Consider the following 22,339-nt stretch of genomic DNA (forward strand, 5'->3'; position numbering starts at 1 on the left):
AGAGACACCATGACCATGGCAACTCTTATAAAGGAGAACATTTAATTGGGCTGGCTTACACTTTCAGAGGTTTAGTCCATTATCGTTGTGACAGGAAGCACGGTGGCACAAAGGCAGGCATAGTAGAAATAGCTGCAGTTCTGGAAAAGTAACCAAGAGTTCTATATCTGGATCATTAGGCAGCAGGAAGAGAATGAGATACACTGGGCCGGATTTGAGCACTTGAAACCTCAAAGCCCACTTCCAGTGATACACTTCTTCCATCAAGGCCACACCTACTCCAACAAGAACACACCTCATAATAGTGGCATTCCCCAAGTCCATGGGGGCCATTTTCATTCATACTATCACACTTAATCTAAACAACAATAACTGCTATGAGATACTCTCAGACGAGACAAGCTGCTTATAACAGGCTAAAGCCATCCAAGCCACCTGGGGAGGCAGAGACCCGCTGAGTTATAGGAGAGAGGCTCAAACGAACTGAGAAGCCTAGAAGAGACACTCTCTAACCTGCTACATACAGTGCAGTGAGCTAAAGTTTTTCAGTTTTCATGAATGAGTTCTCCTGTGTTGGAGTGGGATTCTTGGTGTCATGGCTGTCTTTAAATTATTTCTGCTCCTGTAAGTAAGCCCTCATCCACATTTCTCTGAGTAACCCTAATAAACTTACTGGATGACTAAGTTGGACTTTTGTAGTATCTTGACTTTGGTCTGTCATCGGTTCCTCATCGAGAGTGAGTAGATATAGTTTCATGTCTCCTCGGGAACAAGGATACACAACACACAGTAGTAGAAAGTATTTATCAATACAGTTATGTATAAGGTTACCATCATCTAAAAGCATTTTCATTTCTCCACCCAGAGGTTGTTTCTGGCATGCCTAGTAAGGACACAGGTTTGGCCCAGAAGATAGTACACTTACACACTCCCTTTAGCTTTTCTTTGAAAATAGAGGTTAAGATTTATTTCAAACCAAATATTCTCAAGACTCAGACATGATTAGAGAATTGTGGCAGGTTATTGAGTCTTATTGGCGACAAGGGAGTCTATAAGAGCTGTCAAAGAATGGGCTCCTCTGTATCAGGTGTAAAAGTAGCTAGAACCACTCTTCCAATTCTTTGGTGAGCTACCCACTAACCATGGTCCTCAGTGTATTTGTCTGAGAGGTGACCAGCTGAACAAGAAAACTCTAGAAAAACTGTGTGAATAATGATTTTAACTTAAGTTGAAAAAGGAACGAATCATGAACGTTAACTAGTAAAAGTGTTTCTTTCCTTGTTAAAAAAGATTTATATCATTGTCAATATTTTAATTCACTTCTTACCCCATCTGTCTCTTAATGACTAAAAAGACTTCTTCCAGGATTTTTGATATTTTTATTGCAAAAGCATTGTTTCTCGTTTGTTTTCTCTCGTCCTTCTTTTATCGGGGAGCAGATGTTTCTTTTCTTCAATTCCAGAGTGGACAATTCACTAGGAACATTCAGTTTCTCTCCTGGCATCTACAGATTTTTTTTTTTTACCTAAATGAACTTGACCTTTATATCAGTGTGATTAATTTTTCTTTAAGGATTTCATTGAGAACTTGACCACAGGTTTTACTAAAGATATGGTCATTGGCTCTCTCTCGGGATCACAGCACAACTTCAGGTTTGCTGAGGTTGCACATACATACCCATCTTGTGTCGAAGTCCTCTGCTGACAAACAGTCACTCGGCAGATATGACACATAGAGTTCAGATGTGTTTAAAAGATAGATTGTTCTTTATAAAAACTAAAAGGATTGCTATAGGATGCGTTCCATCAATTATATTGCCTGTCACCAAACACCTTTTAAAAACGATTCAAAAATACATGTTTCCCTCTGCAAGGTCCTATAGAGAATGACTGACTGCTACCAGAGAGTTTAGTATAAGATAGAGGTATAAGAGACAGCTAGAACTCTAAAATTGGAAATCCGTTTTAAATAGGGGTATAAGTGGCATCTTGAAAACATGGAATGAATTACGCATTCTGATTGAAATCTTCGTGACAGCCCAGGAACTGTGCTTTTGATTGATCTTTAGCCTAGCAGTAGAAACACTAGACAAATGATGTGACAGACAATGTTTTCGGCTTGCCCTGACCTCTGCCCCTCCATCTCTTATGTTTTGTTGATGTGTTCTAGAAGCTTCTACTGTATTGATTAACATCCTAGAAGTATATCATGGATATTGATGGCTGCAGCTTTTCTACCCTAGTTGCCTCACTAGCAATGGCCGGTCATTAATTGGATGGAGTCCAGAGCCCCCTCTTCTTCTCAGGATCAGGCAGTGTCTATGGAGCAACTCTCGTTCTCATTGCATCACGCTGGCCTTCGATGGTGCTAAAACCACATTCTACCACAGCTTCTCTCTTCTCTACTGTCTTCCCCAAATAGATTTTTCTATGAAGTGATACCAGCCACGATATATGGAATAAAAGTCAAGGATAAATTTCTGGTACCCGGAAGTGAGCCAGAGTCTTGGAGCAGGTTGCAGAATGCATAACGGCATGAGGCAAGGTATCACCACAGAGTCATGTTCCTGTGAAACAGACCACATAACCTGGCGAGACTCTGGGGAGTCCTGTAGGAACATGGGAAAGTGTTAGCTCCTAGTAAGAGAACACACTACAAGATCTGCACTAGCAGACTAGCAGAGGGCTGGAGGGGGTTAAAGGCACTGAGGGGCAGGTGACTAAAAGATTCTATTATGCAAATTCTGTGAACACAATTGATTGTGTTTCTCTGCAGGACCTGGGGACACTCCCTCCCCCCTTAGTTAGCCCAGCTTCTGCTCTGCCAGAAGGAAAAGAAGGAGATTTTAAAGGCAGCAGACCTTGCCAGAATACATTTCAAAGAGAAATCTGATGAGTGTTACCAGACCAAGCTTCTAAAACCAATATAGGTCAGATTTCATTAAAATAAAAATATATGAGGAAATAAATAGAAAAAATATCAGAAGGAATTTAAAATACTTTCAAGAAAATCAGTGAGAGTTAAAAAAAAAATAGCATATCTTCTCTTCCTTAAAGAAAGACAGCAATAATTACATTGACTCAATCTGAAGAGCATTGTATTTGAGCTGGGTATTGACTTGATATATAGTGTTTCTTTGGGACCAACCCAGTACCAGCATCTCACAGATCTTTCTTGATCCAACCATCTCAGAATGGTAGAGCAACTTGGCAGAAGACCCTGGAAACAGCACAGAGCAGAGCCTTTACGTGACCATGGAAGTGCAGACCAACCAGGAAGGCAAGCGCTCCAAATGGAGCACAGTGTATATAACAGGAGCAGTTACAGCCAGGGCAGTCACAGCCTCGAGGATCAGTGCTTTGGTTACTGTGTCACAGAAAGGGAATTTGGAGTCATTGACACATGGTGTGTTAGGAAGGAACATAATGTTGGCCCCAGAGAAAGGTGCTCTGTAGGCATGAAAAATATAGTCCCCCTCCTAACATCTGTCACCTTTGCTTATGCCCAAAATGTGGTTTCTGTTGCTTTTCTCACGATGTATTTTAGACTTTCGTTTTCGGCAAGCTCTCACACACACATCGCCCATCAATCCTTTTGCAACATTTGCTGAGACATATGGGTAGAGCAGCGAGCAGCAGAATATCATTGGCGGAGAGAAAAAAGAACAGAGCCAAGATCAGTTCTCATCAGCTAACCCAGAGTTCCCCTGGGATGGAGTCAGAGGAGCAAGGAAGTTTGCAAAACAGAGGAAACACAAAACTCTTGACGGAGACTCTCTCCAACTGCTGCCATATCTGTGTTTAAACATAAAAGAGAACAGCACAGCACAAACAAAGCACTCATCACTGAGCACATCCCCGCATCCCTACCCGGACACCACCATGGCTGTCATCAGACTTTTCATGTGAATAATTTCTATTTCAAAACACGGGGCCTACGGTGTTGTAAAGGCACCATGGAAGGAGGGCTGGATGGACTTGTCTTTATGAGATACAGATTTATCATCTGAAGGAATGATTGTCTTTATTAATCAACTCTCTTCTAATCTGGCATGTACCTTTCTCCACTCAACATTGTCAGTATAATAGGATCATAAATGGCAGGGCAGGAAGCCCAGAAGATGCACAGCATCCCAGAGTGGTCGGTGATTAATAGCATCTCCTGTAAAACCTTATTCTTTTTTCTCCTTCCAAAATATGCCTGCATAACTATTATCTTGGATAAAGGCCAAAACTTTTGTCCTTGAATGTTCTTTGGCATAGTTGTCCAGACACAGATTTTCTAGTAATAGAGATGATATTAGTGCTAGGACATTTTCAAATAGCTATCATATTTATAGGATATACTTCTTCGTTGCTTTATTTTATGAAATAAGGACAAGGCTCAATGTAGCTCAAAATTAAGCCATCTTCTTCTCTCTAGTAGGGAAGACCAAATAACCAAGAAGGAGGAGGAGAAGAAGAGGAAGAGGAAGCAATAACAGCAGCCTCAATTGCCCTCTAGTTCAAATCAACTCACAGTATCCACCAAATAGTGTTTTACCTCAAAGCCTCACCCAGGAGAAAATGAAAATCAAAGGAAATCTAAAACCCTACAAATCTAGAGGCTTCAGACTGTTCTGAAATGAGCAATTTCTTATGGTACTTAGGTCAATCTATCCTTGTATGTTTTGGTTTAATGAAACAGACAAAGAACCAGGAAGTCTCATGATTGGAAGGTTTGAACAAAGCCCCGGGTAGATATGGTATGTCAGAAGTCAACATCTTCTATAGATAACAGCAATAGCCAAGCAAGGGCAATAAAAGGGTCCAGGAAGTGGTGTCTTGCAGAAGACTGACACAAAGGAACTTCCTCCTGGGGTTCACAGCCAGCACACCTGAGGATCAGTTGCTGGTCTTGTAACTGGGGTCTTCTTTTGTGTGAGGCCAGCTCCTCCGAGCATCAGTTGCTGGTCTTGTAACTGGGGTCTTCTTTTGTGTGAGGCCAGCGCCTCCGAGCATCAGTTGCTGGTCTTGTAACTGGGGTCTTCTTTTGTGTGAGGCCAGCGCCTCCGAGCAGCAGTTGCTGGTGACTTGTGACTGGCGTCTGCTTTTGTGTGACACCACAATTTCTCTTGTTGAAAATCAGCTTACAGCACTCTTCACTGGCTATTCCTCCAGTTCATGGCATGTAAAAAGTCATTTTTCTATGAAGAGAAGCATTTCACTTTAGGCCACTAATGTCTAAATTCAGTCAAATGAGAATTTATTAGGAACCTAGAGTTTGAGGTTTTAACATTGCTCTGTGTCTGAGCCAGTGATTTGGGCCTTGGATTTCTTCAAAGTGAGAAGAAGGGAAAGAGTCCAGACTCCTCAGAAGAGCACTTCAGTGAAAGTACAGGCTGAAAGAAAATCTGCCTACATAAAACAAAAACCTCACAATGAAAAACAATTTCATTATGGTTTAAGCAGTTTTAGAGGTATTTGAACTATAGACAGGCTCGCATTGACCCTGGAATTTATTTGTAGCTTATTTACAAGGTTATAAAAGTCTTACATCAGAAAGAAATAAAGGATTGGGGGAATGGCTCATCTGGGGAGGGTGTTTGCCACCAATCTGATGATCTAAGTTCAATTCCCAGAAGCAACTACGACAGTTGTTTCTGACTTTCATACAGATGCCTTCTACATGTGCAATACACACACACACACGTAAAAAAAATGAAAGGAAAAACTTACAAAAAATAGGAAAAAGGATAAGCAGACTGAATCCAAGACATGTTTAAAATATCTGCAAAGAACTAAGTAGTATCTACAGATAAATAAATTGAGATGGTATGCCTGCTACAGCTCAGCAGATATGAACTCTTGTACCTCGGTAGGACGTTACCTGAAATCAAAGCAAGTTGAGTTTTAGTAAACATACAACTGAATTACAAAACAAAACAAAAAAAACCTGAATCCATTGTTGACACTCTACCATGATAAAGGGAAATAGGTCATATGCCTAAGCATGAAGAACAATTTAACGCACTAGTACTATATCTATAATATTGAATCTGTCATTTACATTATACCATGGTAAGATGCAAATGCAGCAACTCTGGTGTCCAATGTATATCTATTGTACAAATCTCTATCTGTTTCCAGGTTTCACTAACAACTGGCTTGATAAGCAAATTAGTCAAGCAAATAAAATACATTAAAATTTATCAGCTATCACGACATCTTTATAACAGTTTGATTATATAATTCTTAAGCTGTTGCCAGTGAGCAACTCTGAAGCCTAGTAGTTTATCCAAGTTTGCACTCCTACCAGCCAACAGATGAGTGTTCCACTTACTCCACATCCTTGCTAGCATGAGCTGTTACTTGTTTTATTGATCTTAGCCATTCTGACAGGTGTAAGATGAAATCTCAAAGTAGATTTGATTTGCATTTCCCTGATGACTAAGGATGTTGTACATTTCTCAGCCATCTGAATTTCTTCTTTTGAGACTTCTCTGGTTAGATCTGTACCCCATTTTTTTTTCCCGTTGGGATTTTTGTTTTCTTGATGTGCAGTTTTTCGAGTTCTTCACATATTTGGATAGTAGGCCTCTATCATCAGATGTGTAGTTAGTAAAACTCTTTTTCCTGTTCTGTAGGCTGCTGCTTTGTCTGAACGACTATATCCTTTGCTGTGCAGAAGTTCTTCATGATGTCCAATTTATTAATTGTTCGTCTTAGTCCCTGTGCTAATTGCGTCTGGTTCTGGCTTGAACTCAGCAACCTCTCTGATGCTGCTCAGGATCAGCTAGCTGGTAGGGATGATGCTGACCACTGTGGACTGGACCGTACCGTGTGAACTAACACGACAATTCCTTCCTGACATGGTAGTCTCCTCTCAGATGATTCTAGGTTGAATCAAGTTCACAGTTAAAGCTAAGAAACATTGTTGTTGATATGTTGTAAATTCTGTACTGCTCAAAGTAAATTATGTCTTTTTGCCTGTTACGTTGTTTTGAGATAAACTGTGTACTATTGGTTGGTTTTGAACTTGAGACCTTTCTGCCTCATCCTCCCCACTTACAGAATTATAAGACTGTATTACTGCACTAGTCAGTAAATCTTGAGTTTTAACAATCACTTTTCTGTGATTTAAACAAAGCCTCAAATTAATTCAGACACGTTAGAGACGGTTTTTGGCTTGTGTCCTGAAGGAGCTTGCAGGGGATAAGGAATTCAAATAAAATCCTGCCATGATCTCAATCTTTAGAACTAGGCAAAAAAAAAAAAAAGTGAAAGAAATGAGTCACCCTTTCCCACAGATCCACAATAGCAGAATGTAACGCTCAGAAAGATACAAAAAGCAGACACTGGTTTGCTTGCTGGTATTTTGAATATTTTTCCACACAAACCTCAAAAAGATTCACGCTTAAATGTTTCCATGCCCTTCCCATCATTATTCATAATACCCTCATCTGACAAGCAAATTTTCCATTCTAATGCGAGCCTCCTGCCTTCTCCCTACTTAGAACTGTAATTAGTGAGCATTAGAATTGCTAAACCTGGGAATTAGCAGTTATAGACAATCCCCACAGTAGGAGAAAATCCCTTGGCATGTCTACTACAGACTTCGAGATGTTTTTGAAGTAAGTCGTCTTTATTATGCCTTCCTGAATTTCATGAAGCCTATTGTGCTTGTTTTGAGCTTTTGCAGGTGAGAAGCCTCCTTGAAACTCTGTGCAGCGGGCTCCTGAGAGGGAGTCAAGATGAATGGCCTTGCATATGGCACAGGAAATCATAGCTAAACGATTCAGGAGCGGGTTTTTCCATTATTAGAGAAGAGAATTGCTAAAATTCATTAGAAACTCCTGGAGCAGCAGGCATTTAGAACTCCCTGACTCCTCCTCCCTACACCTTTGCTGCCCTGTACGTCCTCCTTCATCTAATAAATGCAGGCACCTGGCTTGACTTGACTTTCTTTTCCTTTTTTCATTCTAAGACCTCCTTTTAGTACTCTGGTAACCCCATTCTGAGCTTGCAGTCCTTTCTGTTTCTTCAAGTGTCTGTGAAGTCGGCTCTAGCTGAAGTTATAAGAGCAGTTACCATCTTAGCTGATGTTTTTCATTTGCAAACTGCACAAAACACACACACATGAACAGCAACAGATAGACAGACAGACAGAGACAGAGAGATACAGAGAGAGAGAAGCAAAGGAAATTGAATGTAGAAACTTATTTCTCTTGACCTAAAATACTGGCAGAATTTTATAATTCTTCTCCCCAACTACTTCTAAAGGAGTTTCCATTTGAGGAGGCCTGTGAATAGACTTTTTATATTTACATCACATTCCTCAACTTCTGTTATGTATCTTCCTGGTAGAGACACACTACAAATTTGGATTATTTATTGTAAAAAGAAAGGAGAAAGGAAAAGAGAAAAAGAAAGAAAAATACCAAGTAGGAAGAATCAAGGATTAATGTATTTAAACCCCTCTCAGCTGCATATCCAGTGTTAGCCTGGAGTGTGCTAGCGTCGCTCATTCCTGAGTCACCACTTCACAGTAATGAGGTAATAAACGTTTGCGCCTCACCACGGAATTGGAACCACACCTCTTCACACTTTGATCCCCACCTTTGATCACTGACCCGCTAGCTACTCATCTACAAACAATTCTGTCATCAGAACTGTACTCACTGAAGAAGTAATGGCTCAGTAAGACTCTGGGGCCATGAAGCTAGTTAAGCACTCCCTTTTCCACTGATGTCCAACATCTCCATGAAGGAGAAAAGGAAAACTCACACAGCATTTCATTCCATCCCCAGATACCAGATAGCTCTGAAGCAAAAACAGTCACAATTAGCTCCCGTATTTGTTAGGCCCTTTGGATGTTGTTGTTGTTGTTTATGTAAGCTGTGAGGACACACTTCAGGTCATGCAGTTACCTTACTAGTCTGGTTACTGTTTAACCTGCTTACAACTTATATCTCGCCACTCTGCAATCAACAGGATGTTGTTTTAAGTGGAATGACAGGACACATAATGTATAACTTAGAAACAGAAGGTAGGAGAATGTGACTTCCAACTGGATTTTAGTAAAGGTTTGTCAGTCCAAAAACATGATCTACTCCCTGCCCCATCAGTCACTAAGAAATGGAGAAACTATAAACTACTCTAGATATTACTAAGAAAGCAAATCAGTCTGGGGGTTGGCAATGAATGTGCTGTAGAGACTGATAAAGAAAAGATCCCGGATGAACAGAGACTTGCCACCACTGCTGGCAGAGCTAGGGGCCTAGATTCCCCACTGACGCTGAGGAGGAGCAGTCCTCGCGGCCTCATCCTAGACATCCTGGTGCTAATCTGTCAGAGCAGCAGCCATGCTGGGAAACGGGGAAGCTTCCGGGCATCAGAACAAGACTTCCTCGACTTTATTGCACGTGGGCTATTTCACACTCGGTATGCTAGTTCAATGAGTACTTGAAAACGGACTAATGAGTGGCTGAATGAACAAGTAAATGGGCCAATAGAGGAAGGTGTTCAGTATTGTAAAAGATGCTGTTCAGTAATGCTTCTTACAAACTAGAATGGAGGTGGCCAGAGGCCCAGATAGGATGGTGGTCTTGTTTAGGTGGGAAATAGGAAGATACAAACTACATCAGAAATCCTTGTAGGAAAAGAGACAGTACTATTAGCACATCAGGCTCTGGTGTCTGAAATGAAAGAAATTCCAGCACAGAAGATGAACACTAACAAGTTCATGAATTTTGCCTGGAACTAGCCTTCTGGCAAATGACTTTGTTTTATATTCAATAAGAAACACTTTCGATATTCCCATGAGATTTGCAAGGAGGAAATTTGACATAGGATCAATCAAATTTGAACTAAAACGAAAAAAAAAAAAAAGGGAGGGAGACACTTTCTCCTAAATACCATGGTCAGAATAAATTATGCCAAAGATAACTATATCGCAGAACTCTGGCTGAATGAGTGACTTGTGAAATCCTCTAGCCAGTTTCCCTTTCCAGTCACCGTCACCCACAGAAACTGCAGGGAAATCTCCTGGAGACCTGTGCAGTGAACAGGGGTGTCAGTTCCCAGCAGAGGGGGTCAAAGGTGGTGAGGGAGATAAAAAGAAGAATGATGACGTGGCAAGTAAAATTAACATCAGAAAGAGGAAAGAGCTGGGAGTCTAAGTGGGCATAACCAGCAGCGGCAGCGGCAGCTGTTCCTGGGCTTGGTGAAGAGATTGGAGAAGGCAGGCGCAGCCCTTTCCCTTTCCAGATAACTTTCGTTGGCTCCTGTGGCTTTCTAAGATCCCTGCACTATCCCTCCCACCCATAGACCCAGGCTCCTCCAGGCCCTCACACTGCATCGTTGACCTGGGCTTGCTTTCCTGACCTGGGCTTGCTTTCCTTGGCACCTTGCCAGCAAAGATGCACATGCCACATAAAGGCAATAGAGCACATAAATGCTACATCCTCCTTGACAATGAGCCCACCTGAGCAGTTGGCTCTCCTGAACGATTACTTGGCATGATCAGCCTACAGATGTCCTCAACGTATTAAAATACAATACAGTTAACTGAGGCCACCAGATCAGGAAGCGGTACACCTTCCGTCAGTGCTCTAGCAAAGCTTCACCAGTCCGTGGGAGCGTAACACAAGCAGCTTGTCTCGCCGCAATCACAATAGCATCATGAATTACTAATGGGGAGAAGCACAGACAACAGCCAAATTAAAACCTCATTAATGAATTTCACCATGTACCTCCTGGTCTTTGTTCTGCTATGCTCTATCTATCTGAAGCTTTTCAGAATGAAAAGCACGTGGGAAGTGTGTGAGAACATAATAATCTAAATAATCCGAAGAGTCTTTCTGGTTCAAGTCTAGCAAAAGCTCTCTTCGATTCTCTACCCATGGCCAAATACATCAGATGCTTCAGGCTCTGTGGAGCAGTTACCAGGTTTAATAAACAATAAATACAACATATAAATATGTAAATATAACTGTGCATTATGTGAGTGTGTGTGTGTGTGTGTACACAATTCTGTCCTATATATGCTTGTATTTAATGTCACGGGGAGGAACATAACTTCAAAGAACAATAACTTCATAAGCTTAGTAAATAATACAACCTTTTAAAGCCTGTTTCTTGGCTTCATCTAGCTGTATAACTATTTTGGTAATTAAATAATTGCTTTTATTTAATATACAAAATAATGGTGTTTTCCATATAGAAAATGTTACTATTATTTAAAAGATGGTCATCCACTGCTCAGGTGCAGGACACACTGGTCAGACAAACAGGTGAGTGGCCAGTCCTCCTGCTGGTGGAACCACCCCACTCGCTAGACTCAGTCCCAAAAGATCCAATCCACTGCTCCCTATCCACCTGCCCAGTGCTCTCCCATCCTGCTTGTGCCTCTAATCCCAACTCAGTTGGAATTCTGCTGTCCAGGAGCATGCCACACCAGACAGAAGAACAAGTGCAGGCCACAGCAGTCAGAACACCTACCCAAGAGTAGACCACACCAGTAGGAAGAACTTGTCCAAACCAAGCAAGCCAGAAAAATAAATAGGCAACTCAAGCCGAGATTCCCTGCAGGACCAGAGACTACATCAGCACCAGAGCCTCAGACAGGAGGCTCACCAGTGACCCTCATCAACTCGCTCAGTGTTTCCAATTCCCATTGCCCTCTTCATCACTGTACCAAGCCCCAACCTGGGCAGAGATGTAGAGCTTCACCAAAGGCCAAGCTCACTGCCAGAAGTCCAGAACCCATGGACACTTGGACAGGGACTACTTGATCAGAGCTCACTCTGGCCCCCAGAAATCCAGGCCACAAAGACAAGAAAATGAAATAAGAAACAAAAACTAAGGAATATAAACCTATCCAACAAAGACAAACTCGGAAATGAGCATCTATATCTATAATCATCCCAAACCCGGAAGACTAAATGCCATTCTAAGAACACAATTGGCAAAAGCAGGACAATATGTTACCACCAGAACCGAACTATCCTAGTACAACAAGACCAAATATTCCAACACAACTGAAGCACAAGAAAAGAACCTCATAGCCAACTTTATAAAGATCATAGAGATCCCTAACGAGGAAGTGAAAAACTCCCTTTAAAAAATCGAGGAAAAGACAAACAAAAAATTGGAAGAGATCAGTAAATCCCTTAAAGCATACCAAGAAAGCCAAGGAAATGAGCAGGTGAACAGTTTTCTTTAAGACCTGAAAATGGAAATAGAAGCAATAAAGAAAACACAAAATAAGACTATTCTGGAAATGGAAAATCTAGGTCCTCAAACAGGAACAATAGAATAGGCATCACTAACAGTGTACAATGATGTAAAAGAACATCTCAGGCACTGAAGATACCATAGAAGAACTGCTGATCAATGGAATCCAATCTAAGACCCAGAAGTAAATCCACAAACCTATGGACACTTGATTTTTTTTTACCAAGAAACCAAAATTATTCAATGAAAAAAGAAATCATCCTGAATGATGTTAGTCTTAACTGAATGTCAATTAATCCATATCTATCTCCTTGTACAAAACTCAAGTACAACTGAAGCAAAGACTTCAACATAAAACCAAAGGCACTGAAGCCAGGCAATGGTGGCACACACCTTTAACCCTAGCATTCGGGAGATTTCTGGGAGTTTGAGGCCAGCCTGGTCTACAGAGTGATTTCCAGGACAGTCTCTAAAATGTACAGAGAAAAACCAAGCCAAACACACAAGCAAAAAAAAAAAAAAAAAAAAAAAAAAAAAAAAAAAAAAAAAAAAAAACAGATACACTGAATCTGTATTGGGTTAGCATAGGAGACAACTTCCTGAACAGAACAGGCACTAAGATTGACAATTTATAAATGGAAACTCATGAAATTAAGAAGCTTCTTTAAGAAATAGGACACAACAAATAAGGACAAAACAGCAGCTCATGGAATTAAAAAAAGATTTTCACCAACTCCACATCTGACAGAGAGCTAATATATCCAAAATAAAGAACTCAAGAAACTAGACATCAACAAACCAAATAATCCAGTTTAAAAATGGGGTACTGAACTAAACAGAATTCTCAACAAAGGAATCTCAAATGGCTGAGAATCACTTTAAAGAGATGTTCAACATCCTTAATCATCAGGGAAATGCAAATCAAAGTGACTTTGAAATTCCATCTTACACCTGTCAGAATGGCTAAAATCAAAAACACAAGTGACAGCTCATGCTGGAGAGGATGTGGAGCAAAGGGAACACTTATCTGTTGCTGGTGGGAATGTAAACTTGTTCAGCCATATTGGAAATCACTATGACGATTTCTCAGAAAATGGGAAATCAATCTGCTTTAATTCCCAGCTGTACCACTCCTGGGCATATATCAAAAGGATGCTTCATCTTACCACAAGGACACTTGTTCTTCATAGCAGCTTTATTCATAATAGCAGGAAACTGGAGACAACCTAGATGTTCCTCAAAGAATGAATAAAGAAAATATGGTGAATTCACACAAGAGAGTATAATTCGGTTGTTATAAACAATGACATTGTGAAATTTTCAGGCAAATAGATGGAATTAGAAGAAAATCACTCTGAGTGAGGTAAGCCAGACCCAGAAATACAAACGTGGTGTGTATTCATTTGTAAGTGGATATTAGCTGTAAAGGATAACCATGTTATAATCCACAGACCCAGAAAGGCTAAATAACAAGGAATGCTTAAGGAGGAATGGGAAAATCTTTAGGAAGGGAAAATAGGTTTCGTGGGTGGAGTGGGGGCAGGTGCGGTTGAGAATGGAAGGGATAAAGTGTGGGGGAGAGGGATGGAGGAAAACACTGGGAGAAACATCTGGAAGTGGGGAGCATTTCGTGGGTGAGGAAGAAACCAATTGCAGTGGAAACTTCATGGAATCTAAAAGAGTAACCCTGGCAAAGATTCCTAATAATGGGGGTCAAAAAGCCTGGACCGGCCATCTTCTGTAACCAGGCAAGGCCTCTAGAGAAGAGGTTGGAACGCCAATCCAGCCACAAAACCTCAGACCTATGGCTTGTCCTTCCTGCTGAGTGTTCTGGGACCAGAGCCTAGCAGAGTCATCTGTTGAAGGAGCTGTGGGCTGCGTTCCTGCTGCCCAGCTCCTGGCCACCAGCTAGCTTATGCCCCGAAATAACAACACACAAACTGTATTCTTTTAAACACTGCTTGGCCCAGTAGCTCTAGCTTCTTACTGGCTAATTCTCACATCTTGATTACCCATTTCTATTAATGTGTGTAGCACCCCAAGGTGTGCTTACATGGAAGATTCTAGCCTACGTCCATCTTGGGTCAGAGCTTCATCGCATCTGCCCCAGGGAGCAGAGCTAAGACATATGAGCTCACTTCCTCTTCCTCCCAGCATTCTGTTCTGTTTACTCCACCCACCTATGTTCTAACCTGTCAGGGCCAAGCAGTTTCTTTATTAATTAACCAATGACCTTCCTCCATCAGTCATCAGAGAGACTTCACCCCACAACTGATGAGAGCAGAGTGCAGAGTCTAAAGCCACAGTGAGGTGGAGTTTGGGAGTCCTGGGGAGGAGGGGTGGGAATGATCTGAGGAACCAGAGGGTCAGCGACATCAGGAGAACATGGTCCACGGAACCAATGGACAGTGATTCGTGGGGGTTCTCAGAGAGAGGAGACTGTAGGGATCTAACCTAAGTCCTCTGCATGTATGTTATGGCTGAGTAGCTTGTTGTTCTTGTGGGATGGAATATTTGAGAGAAGAATAAAGTAAATTAAAATAAAATCAAAGATGGTGATTTTTTTACATCAACACATGAAATTATTAGATTATTTGCAATTAAAATACAATCATATTTCACTGGTTTTGTTTTGCTTTGCTATTTTTAACTTAAAGAATGACTTTCATGTGTAAATATTACACAAACAACAAAAATATCTATATCTCAATTCTTCATTGGTTACCTGAGAAGGCACCAGTAAAGAAAATTGATAGCAGCCTTCCTTCCTGCATCCCTTCATCCCCTAGGGACTCAACCTCTCCGTGAGGACCTGAGTGTTCTTTGCTGCCACCATTTCAGCCTTTCCTTCTAGTCCATCTCCATTACTTGTGATTTCTGTGGTTCTACCAGCAGAACCACTCCTTACCAGTGACCCCCAGTGTCTACGCTAGCCTGGGACTCGGGACAGTGCACTGTCCAAACTTCATCAGAGAAGCTCTTCTTTCAGTGGACAGTGTTTAGCACAGAGATCACAGCTGGACACCATGCCTAGAGTGAGAGACTCTGCAGCACCCAGCCCTAAATGGGATGTCTTTATCACAGCCCCCCTCAGTACTCACTCACGGATCTATGTAAAAGAGGAGGCAGAAAGACTGTGAGAGCCAGAGATTAGGTAACTCCAAAGAAATAACGTTTCCCACACATACCACAGGACTGAAGCACAAATGAACTCACAGAGATTGTGCCAGTACACGTAAGACCTTCACAGGTTCAAACCACAAAAGGTCCCATCACTGACAAGGGAAAGTTTACACTAAGTCTAACCCCTAGCCAAAATGCTATTTGCAACTGATACCTGATAGAAAAGGGAAAATCAACTTTCTCCCGTGGCATACATGTCACTGCGTCTATCAGTCACACTCCAAGGTAGGCCTCATGCCCAGGAGTAGCTGCTGAGCTCAAAATAAACCCTATGTTTTGCTATAGTTTTCGGGGAGAGAATTGTCTGTTTTGTTTTTGTTTTGTTTTGCGTGTATATGTGTTGTGCTGTTGTTGGCTGGTTAAATTCTTTTTTATTTTCATTTTCGTTTTTTGTTGAGAGATAGAGAAAATGAAGTTGGATGGTCAAGGAGGTGGGAAGGACTTGGGAGGAGTTAAGAGAAAAGCATATGATCAAAATATATTTATAGAAAAGAATTTTAATTTAAAAAGAGAATTTATAATGGAAATAATGTAAATAAGAAAAATGACAGAATCAAACACAAACACGTGAGATTTGCTTGGCATGCATAGTATTTTAAAGGGGATTGTCTTCCAACATTTAAACCTGAAAAAAATGTAACTGAATATATGCTATTTTGGCTATCCTGGACAAATCAGAAGTTTGCTCCATCACTACCAAATTATCAGTAGCAGATGCCTCCTGAGTTTCATGGTAGGGCCTCTGTTCCCTGGCACCTTGAGGGAGTTTGGTTGGTCACATTGGTCAATGCTTGTGCTCAGTTACTCTTCTTCTACTTCATCTGCCTGGTGCAATGCTGCAGTCCCCAATGCTGCTTTAGAACTGTTCTTACCAGAAAACAATCTCCACCTGCAACTCCAAGCCACACAAATAAAAATGCAACTGAACTGGGTGGTGGTGGTGCACGCCTTTAATCCCAGCACTCGAGAGGCAGAGATAGATAGGAGGATCTCTGTGAGTTTGAGGCCATCCTGGTCTACAAAGCGAGTTCCAGGATTGTTAGGACTGTTACAAAGAGAAACCCTGTCTCAAAAAACTGAGGAAAAAAATTCGCAACTGAATAAAGAAATCATGGAATTGGAGAGGCAGAGACTTTTGCAACAAACCCTTTAAATGAAGTGATTTCAGATGTTTTACGCTCAAATATCACCTAAAGGAATGTTGAGAACTTTGTTCTGCTTAACATGGTTTATGAAATCTAATTTTTACCCTATTATTAAACAGTTACAGTTATAAGTTCTGGCATGTCAATCTACCACTCGCGTTGAGCCCCCTTCATGTCTTGGTTAGTTTTCTACTAACACACAGTAAATCCCGTTTTGGTAATAAAGCTGTGTGAATTTTTACACTGCTATCTATGGAATGCCGCTGTTCCATTCCTCTGAGACTGAACCGTCACTATCACCCAAATTCCCTCCTGATGTCATTTGTCCCCTCTCTTATGGTAGAGAACTGACAACTTTAGTGGCATATCCATCCTTCCGGATGAAGTTTATACTTTGCGTGACACTGAATCTGGGCTTCTCCATGTTGCTAAGCTCTAGTCCAAGAGAGAAAATAGAAGTGATGTCTAATGACATAAACAGCATCTCACTTACAAGGTGGTAGCTATACCTTCTTCATCTCTCTCTTTATCACCACAGCTATGTCTTTGATGCAATAAAGCTGTTGCCTATCTACCTGCCCTCTTGGACAAGAGTCACAGTGTGCAGAACCTGTGTTCCAAAGGATGTCTGTTAGGGTTTCTATTGCTGTGAAGAGACACCATGACCACAGCAACTCTTATAAAGGAAAACATTTCTTTGCAGCTGGCTTGCAGTTCTGCTGTTTAGTCCGTTGTTGCCCTGGCAAGAAGTGCCTGCAGGCAGATATGGTACTGGAGGGGTAACTGAACATTCTACATCTGGATTCACAGGCAGTAGAAAGAGCAAGTGAGATAAAGTAGGTCTAGCTTGAACATCTGAGACCTCAAAACCCATGCTCAAGTAACACATTTCCTTCCACAACCCCACTACTCCAACAAGACCACACCTCCAAACAGTGCTACTTCCTCTGAGCCTGTGGGAGCCATTTTCTTTCAAACCACCACAATGTCTCACAGCTAATCTTCTATTTTCATCCACTACTATTTCTAAGCCTTTAGATGAAAAAGATGTATATCTCTTATTTAAGACATTATATTTCATTTTATTTAGGTTTTTGTTTAATTGTAGCCGAATCTAACTATAACTGTTATTCCAACTGTGTTTCAAGTCAAATCTGAATAATATAATATTATCTTTCAATGGCAAGTTGTTGAAAATTCCTTGGGTGCAGCCTACAGCCTGCTCCTAAGGGAGAGGGGTATGATGCCAAAGAATCTTAACTATATAAAGAAAGGGAGAAAAATAAGTTTTGGCTACATCACTTGGAGATAATCTTAACATTTTCCACACTTACTAAGCTATTTCTGTGCCGGTATGTGCCGAGATTAACTCTGTATTATTATCGTCACCCTACCTAGGGGACAACACACAGAGCAAAACAATTATTTTCCAGATTGTAGCCATTGTTCAGAATTTATTTGTTAAATACTGTTTTCCCAAAAGGTCAAATGAGCTTGTCCTGTAACTTTAAGTTTCAAGCTTAGTAGCAAAAAGAAAAAGAAATTGGCTTCTAGCCTTGTTTTAGCACACATACTCTCCTTCCATGGAAATACAATTTTGCCTCCTTGGGCAATTAAAATTTATAATTTCGTCTTCACAAATAAACGGAAACAAAAATAAGCAAATCTTCCATTATCCAAGCTTATTATAGGTGCTGTGTGATCCATATGTTGATTCTAAAGATATTTCTCAAAAGCCATCCTGGTACATAAATTTACACTGCAGCATTTCTTTCTTCCTGCTGCAGAGTTTTAAAATTCAAATGCAAAGAGACCATCCTTAAATTATCTTGCCTTGTGAGTGACATACTCCATTAAGGCCTAAATTTACCTCCGGCCCACATAGATGCAGTGTCCACCGAGTCGCTGCTCTGAATTCTAATAGCTGGAATGAAGAATAGTGTAATGGAGGTTTGAGAAATTACTTGTGCTGGAAAGACTTTGCCTCATGTCACGTTAGATATTCTTCCTGAACAATCAGCCTCGGAGAAGATTTACCGAGATTTACCCACTCTGACTCGATACACCCAGAAGAACAGGAGGCAAAAGGCAGTAAATGTCTCAGCAGCCTGTTTTGCCTTTTGAGAGGGGCCACGGCCTTGTGGTATCTTTAAGGTGAAAAAGCTGAACTGAGGGTTGGGGACAAGAATCCTGTGCTGTGTACACCCTACCCAATGTCAAGAAGGTTCAAAATGAATCATGATCTCACCTATGGAAATGAGGGAAGGCACCATAGGAAGAGGATAACAGTGAATAATGAGGAGAGAGCTGTGCCATCAGGAGCAGTGGGCAGAAGAGAGAAAGACCCTGGGAAGGGCTGCTTGGATGGGCGGAGGGCAGGGATGGACCCAAGTACCCTGCTCGTCCTGGATCAAAGTTGGGAGACAGGAGAGACAGAACATACGGGAAGGTGTAGCTCTAGAATGTTTAGGAGGGGACATGTGTACCGGCAACACAATATAGCTTCCAGTCTCCTTTCTTTCAACTTTGAGAGGAGTATTGCCTTCTCACTGAGGTCCTAAACCTCTTTGCCAGCCTCCTTGCCCCACTTCCATCCCGGGACTAATTTGCTGGTCAGTTTGACCCTGAGCCCTCTGCCACACCTGTTTAAGAGCCCCTTATTTATTTATTTATCTTTCTTCCTTCCTTTTCTTCCTTCCTTCTTTCCTTTTTTCCTTTGAGTTCTTCATTTCTATCCTTCAAAACTCACAGATAGAAGCGAATTGGCAAGCTCATGGGTCTCCTCTTAGTTCTTTTCTTAAAAGTGCTTAGGAAAAGCTAATCTATCGTTATTTATTCATTTGCCAATTCCTAGAAATTTCTAGATTCCTCCTTTCCCTGACAGTCTCCACACTGGATTTACAGTTTTCTGGATGTCAAAGTTACATATACATCATAGTGGGGGTTGTTTTTTTTTTTTTTTAAGTTCAAATGTTCCAGGATTCTACTCCTAATCACACAGGGAATCAGCAGGGTTAAAAACAAGGTCAGGCTCTATAGTTTTTAAAGTCCCTTTGATTATTCCAATGGACACCTTGCTCGGGAACAGCTAGACCAATGGAAATGCTAAAGAGAAAGTTATAATTCATCATAATATTCACATCGAAGTAAAAAGCTATCTCAACGAAGCATTTTAAAAACTGGGTACATTTTCTTATTGCTGGCTTGTTGTCATCCTTTTTTATTATATGTGTCTATTCTGGGAATTGTTTTCTCTTTCAATAAGTAAACTGATATCTGTATCATTATCCTTTTGTTTTTTCTGTCTATTTCTTTTTCCCATGCCTACTCTGACTGCATTTTGGATTTACAGGTTTGAATTTCTTCTTTGCACAAGAGTGACAAAGGACCAGCAGCAATATGGGAAAGGGCAATAAGAAATCTTGTGCCCTGGAATGCATGGCCCAGAGATGAGGGGAAGGGGCACACAGAGAGACTTTCAAGAGATGCAAGGATTCAGTGGTTTAAGTGAATCAACTTCCGACACTCCTGAAGTACTCCAGCATTGTTTTCCTAGCATAAAGTGAATCTATTTATTTCTCTTCTTGTAACATTTCTATAATACCCTTAGCCATTAGGAATCTTACTGTAGGACATTTCTCCAAGAGTAACAACTTCCACATTTAAAAGAACAGATAATTAATGTTTTCTAAAACTGTCTAAAGGTAAGTTAGAAACATTGTTAAAGAAGGCCCCTCTGAAGAGTAATAAAAGCAGTTTCATGTCACTGTAAATAACACTGTTTTCCTTTATCTTACCGAGAATGTCAAAAGTGGGTATTTCTGGAGCTTATTATGGTGATCTAACACTATGTATATTGTAGATTATTGCTTTTATCTTCATAGTTTAATCCCAGTACTCTTAGACTATTTATAAACAAATAATTATTCAGGGAAGTAGAAACAAAGCAAACAAATTATAGATATGTATATATATACACACATACATATATATGTATATACATGCTAAAATATAAACTTTGGGGCCTCATTACATTGATGTTTTGGGGGACATCATTACATTGACTTTTTCTTCTCCAGTCATATCTGATTCCATCCTAGGTCTCTGGGACATCAGTCTCTGAGTACTGGCACCCCAGGCAACGTCAAAGGTGGTAACCCTCTCATGGCACGGGTCTGAGACTGGACCAATCATTGGTTGGCCACTCCCACAATCTCTTCGCCACCTTTACCCTACACATTCCACAGGCAGGACAGATTTCAGGTCAAAGGTTATGTGGCTGGGTTGGGGTCCCAATACCTCCACTGGAAGCTTTGCCTGGTCACAGGAAAAGGCCAGTTCAGGCTATGTATCTGCTATTATTAGGAACGTTAGCTGGGGTCATTCTGTAGATTTCTGGAAGGTTCCCTTGCACCCCGTTTGTGTCTCACCTCAAAATGTTCCCCTTTCTGCTTACCTTTTTCAGTACTCTCCTCCGCCATCCCTTCCCTACCTGATCCCACTTCACCCACAAAATCTCTACTAGTTTCTTTTTCCAGGGTGATTCTTGCTTCCCCTCTTGAGCTTTCCTTGTTACCTAGCCTCCCTGAGTCTGTGGATTACAACATGGCTATCTTTTACTTTGCAGCAAATATCCATTCACTTACAAGTGAATACATACCAAGTTTGTCTTTCCAGGTCTAGGTTAACTCACTCAGGATGATTTTCTATTTCCATTTGCCAGCAAATTTCAAGATACAATTGCTTTTAACAGCTGAATAATATCCATTTTTATGTTGAAGAACATCTGCTAATTGGACAAGTGCCTCACCTAGTTGTCATCAGAGAGGCTTTATCCAGCAAATTATGAAAATAGATGTAGAAAGCCACAGCCAAGCACTAGGAAGAGCTCAGGGAATCCTGCTGAAGAGATAGAGGAAGGATTGTAGGAGTCAGAGGGGTCAAGAAAATTATGAGAAAACCCACAGAATCAACTAACTTGGGCTTATAGGAGTTCAAAGAGACTGGACCAACAACCAGGGAGCCTGCATGGGACTGAACTAGGCCCTCTGCCTATATGTGACAGTTGTGTGGATTGGTCTTCTTGTTCTCCTAACAGTGAGATCAGAGGCTATCTTTGATTCTTTTATTGGTATATGGGACTCTACTCCTCTTACTGAGTCACCTTGCCCAGTCTTCATACAAGGGAAGGTTGCTTAGTATTACTGCAACTTGATATACCGTGCTGTGTGTTGATAATCTTTGTTGAGACCTGCACTTTTCTGAACAGAAACAGAAGAAGAATGGATGATGGAGGGAAGTAGATAGGAATACCTGGGAGGAAAGGAAGAAGGAGAAACTATGGTCAGGAAGAAAAATAAATAAACTGATCAGTTAAAAATTGAACTTTTAGATGTAATCTATTTCTCTTCTTTTTTCTCAGTATTCATCTTCAGAAAGCAGGTTAGCGAGAATGGGGAGAACCTCTAAAGAGTGAAGAAGAGAAATGCAGGTCCATCATCATAACCACACCAAAGGACTGCAGGCATAAATGTAATATGAAAACATAAATGTGATAAAAATAAAAACACATTAATACAATCAACTTCTTATTAGAATAAACTCTATATCGGCTTTTCTAGTCAGCCAGCAGAAGAGTTTCCTGAAGGTAGGCTCCCTCAATACCTAACCCCACCCACTTAACCCTCCAAGCTACTAGGCCCACCCTACCCCCAAACTTGCAACCTCAGTGGAACTCTGAAACACAGCTTGATACAATAATACTGAGGGGATCAAGAGAGGACCAAGAGAGCAGGC

This window comes from Microtus pennsylvanicus, chromosome 19 (assembly GCF_037038515.1).
Source record: "Microtus pennsylvanicus isolate mMicPen1 chromosome 19, mMicPen1.hap1, whole genome shotgun sequence".
NCBI lineage: Eukaryota > Metazoa > Chordata > Mammalia > Rodentia > Cricetidae > Microtus > Microtus pennsylvanicus.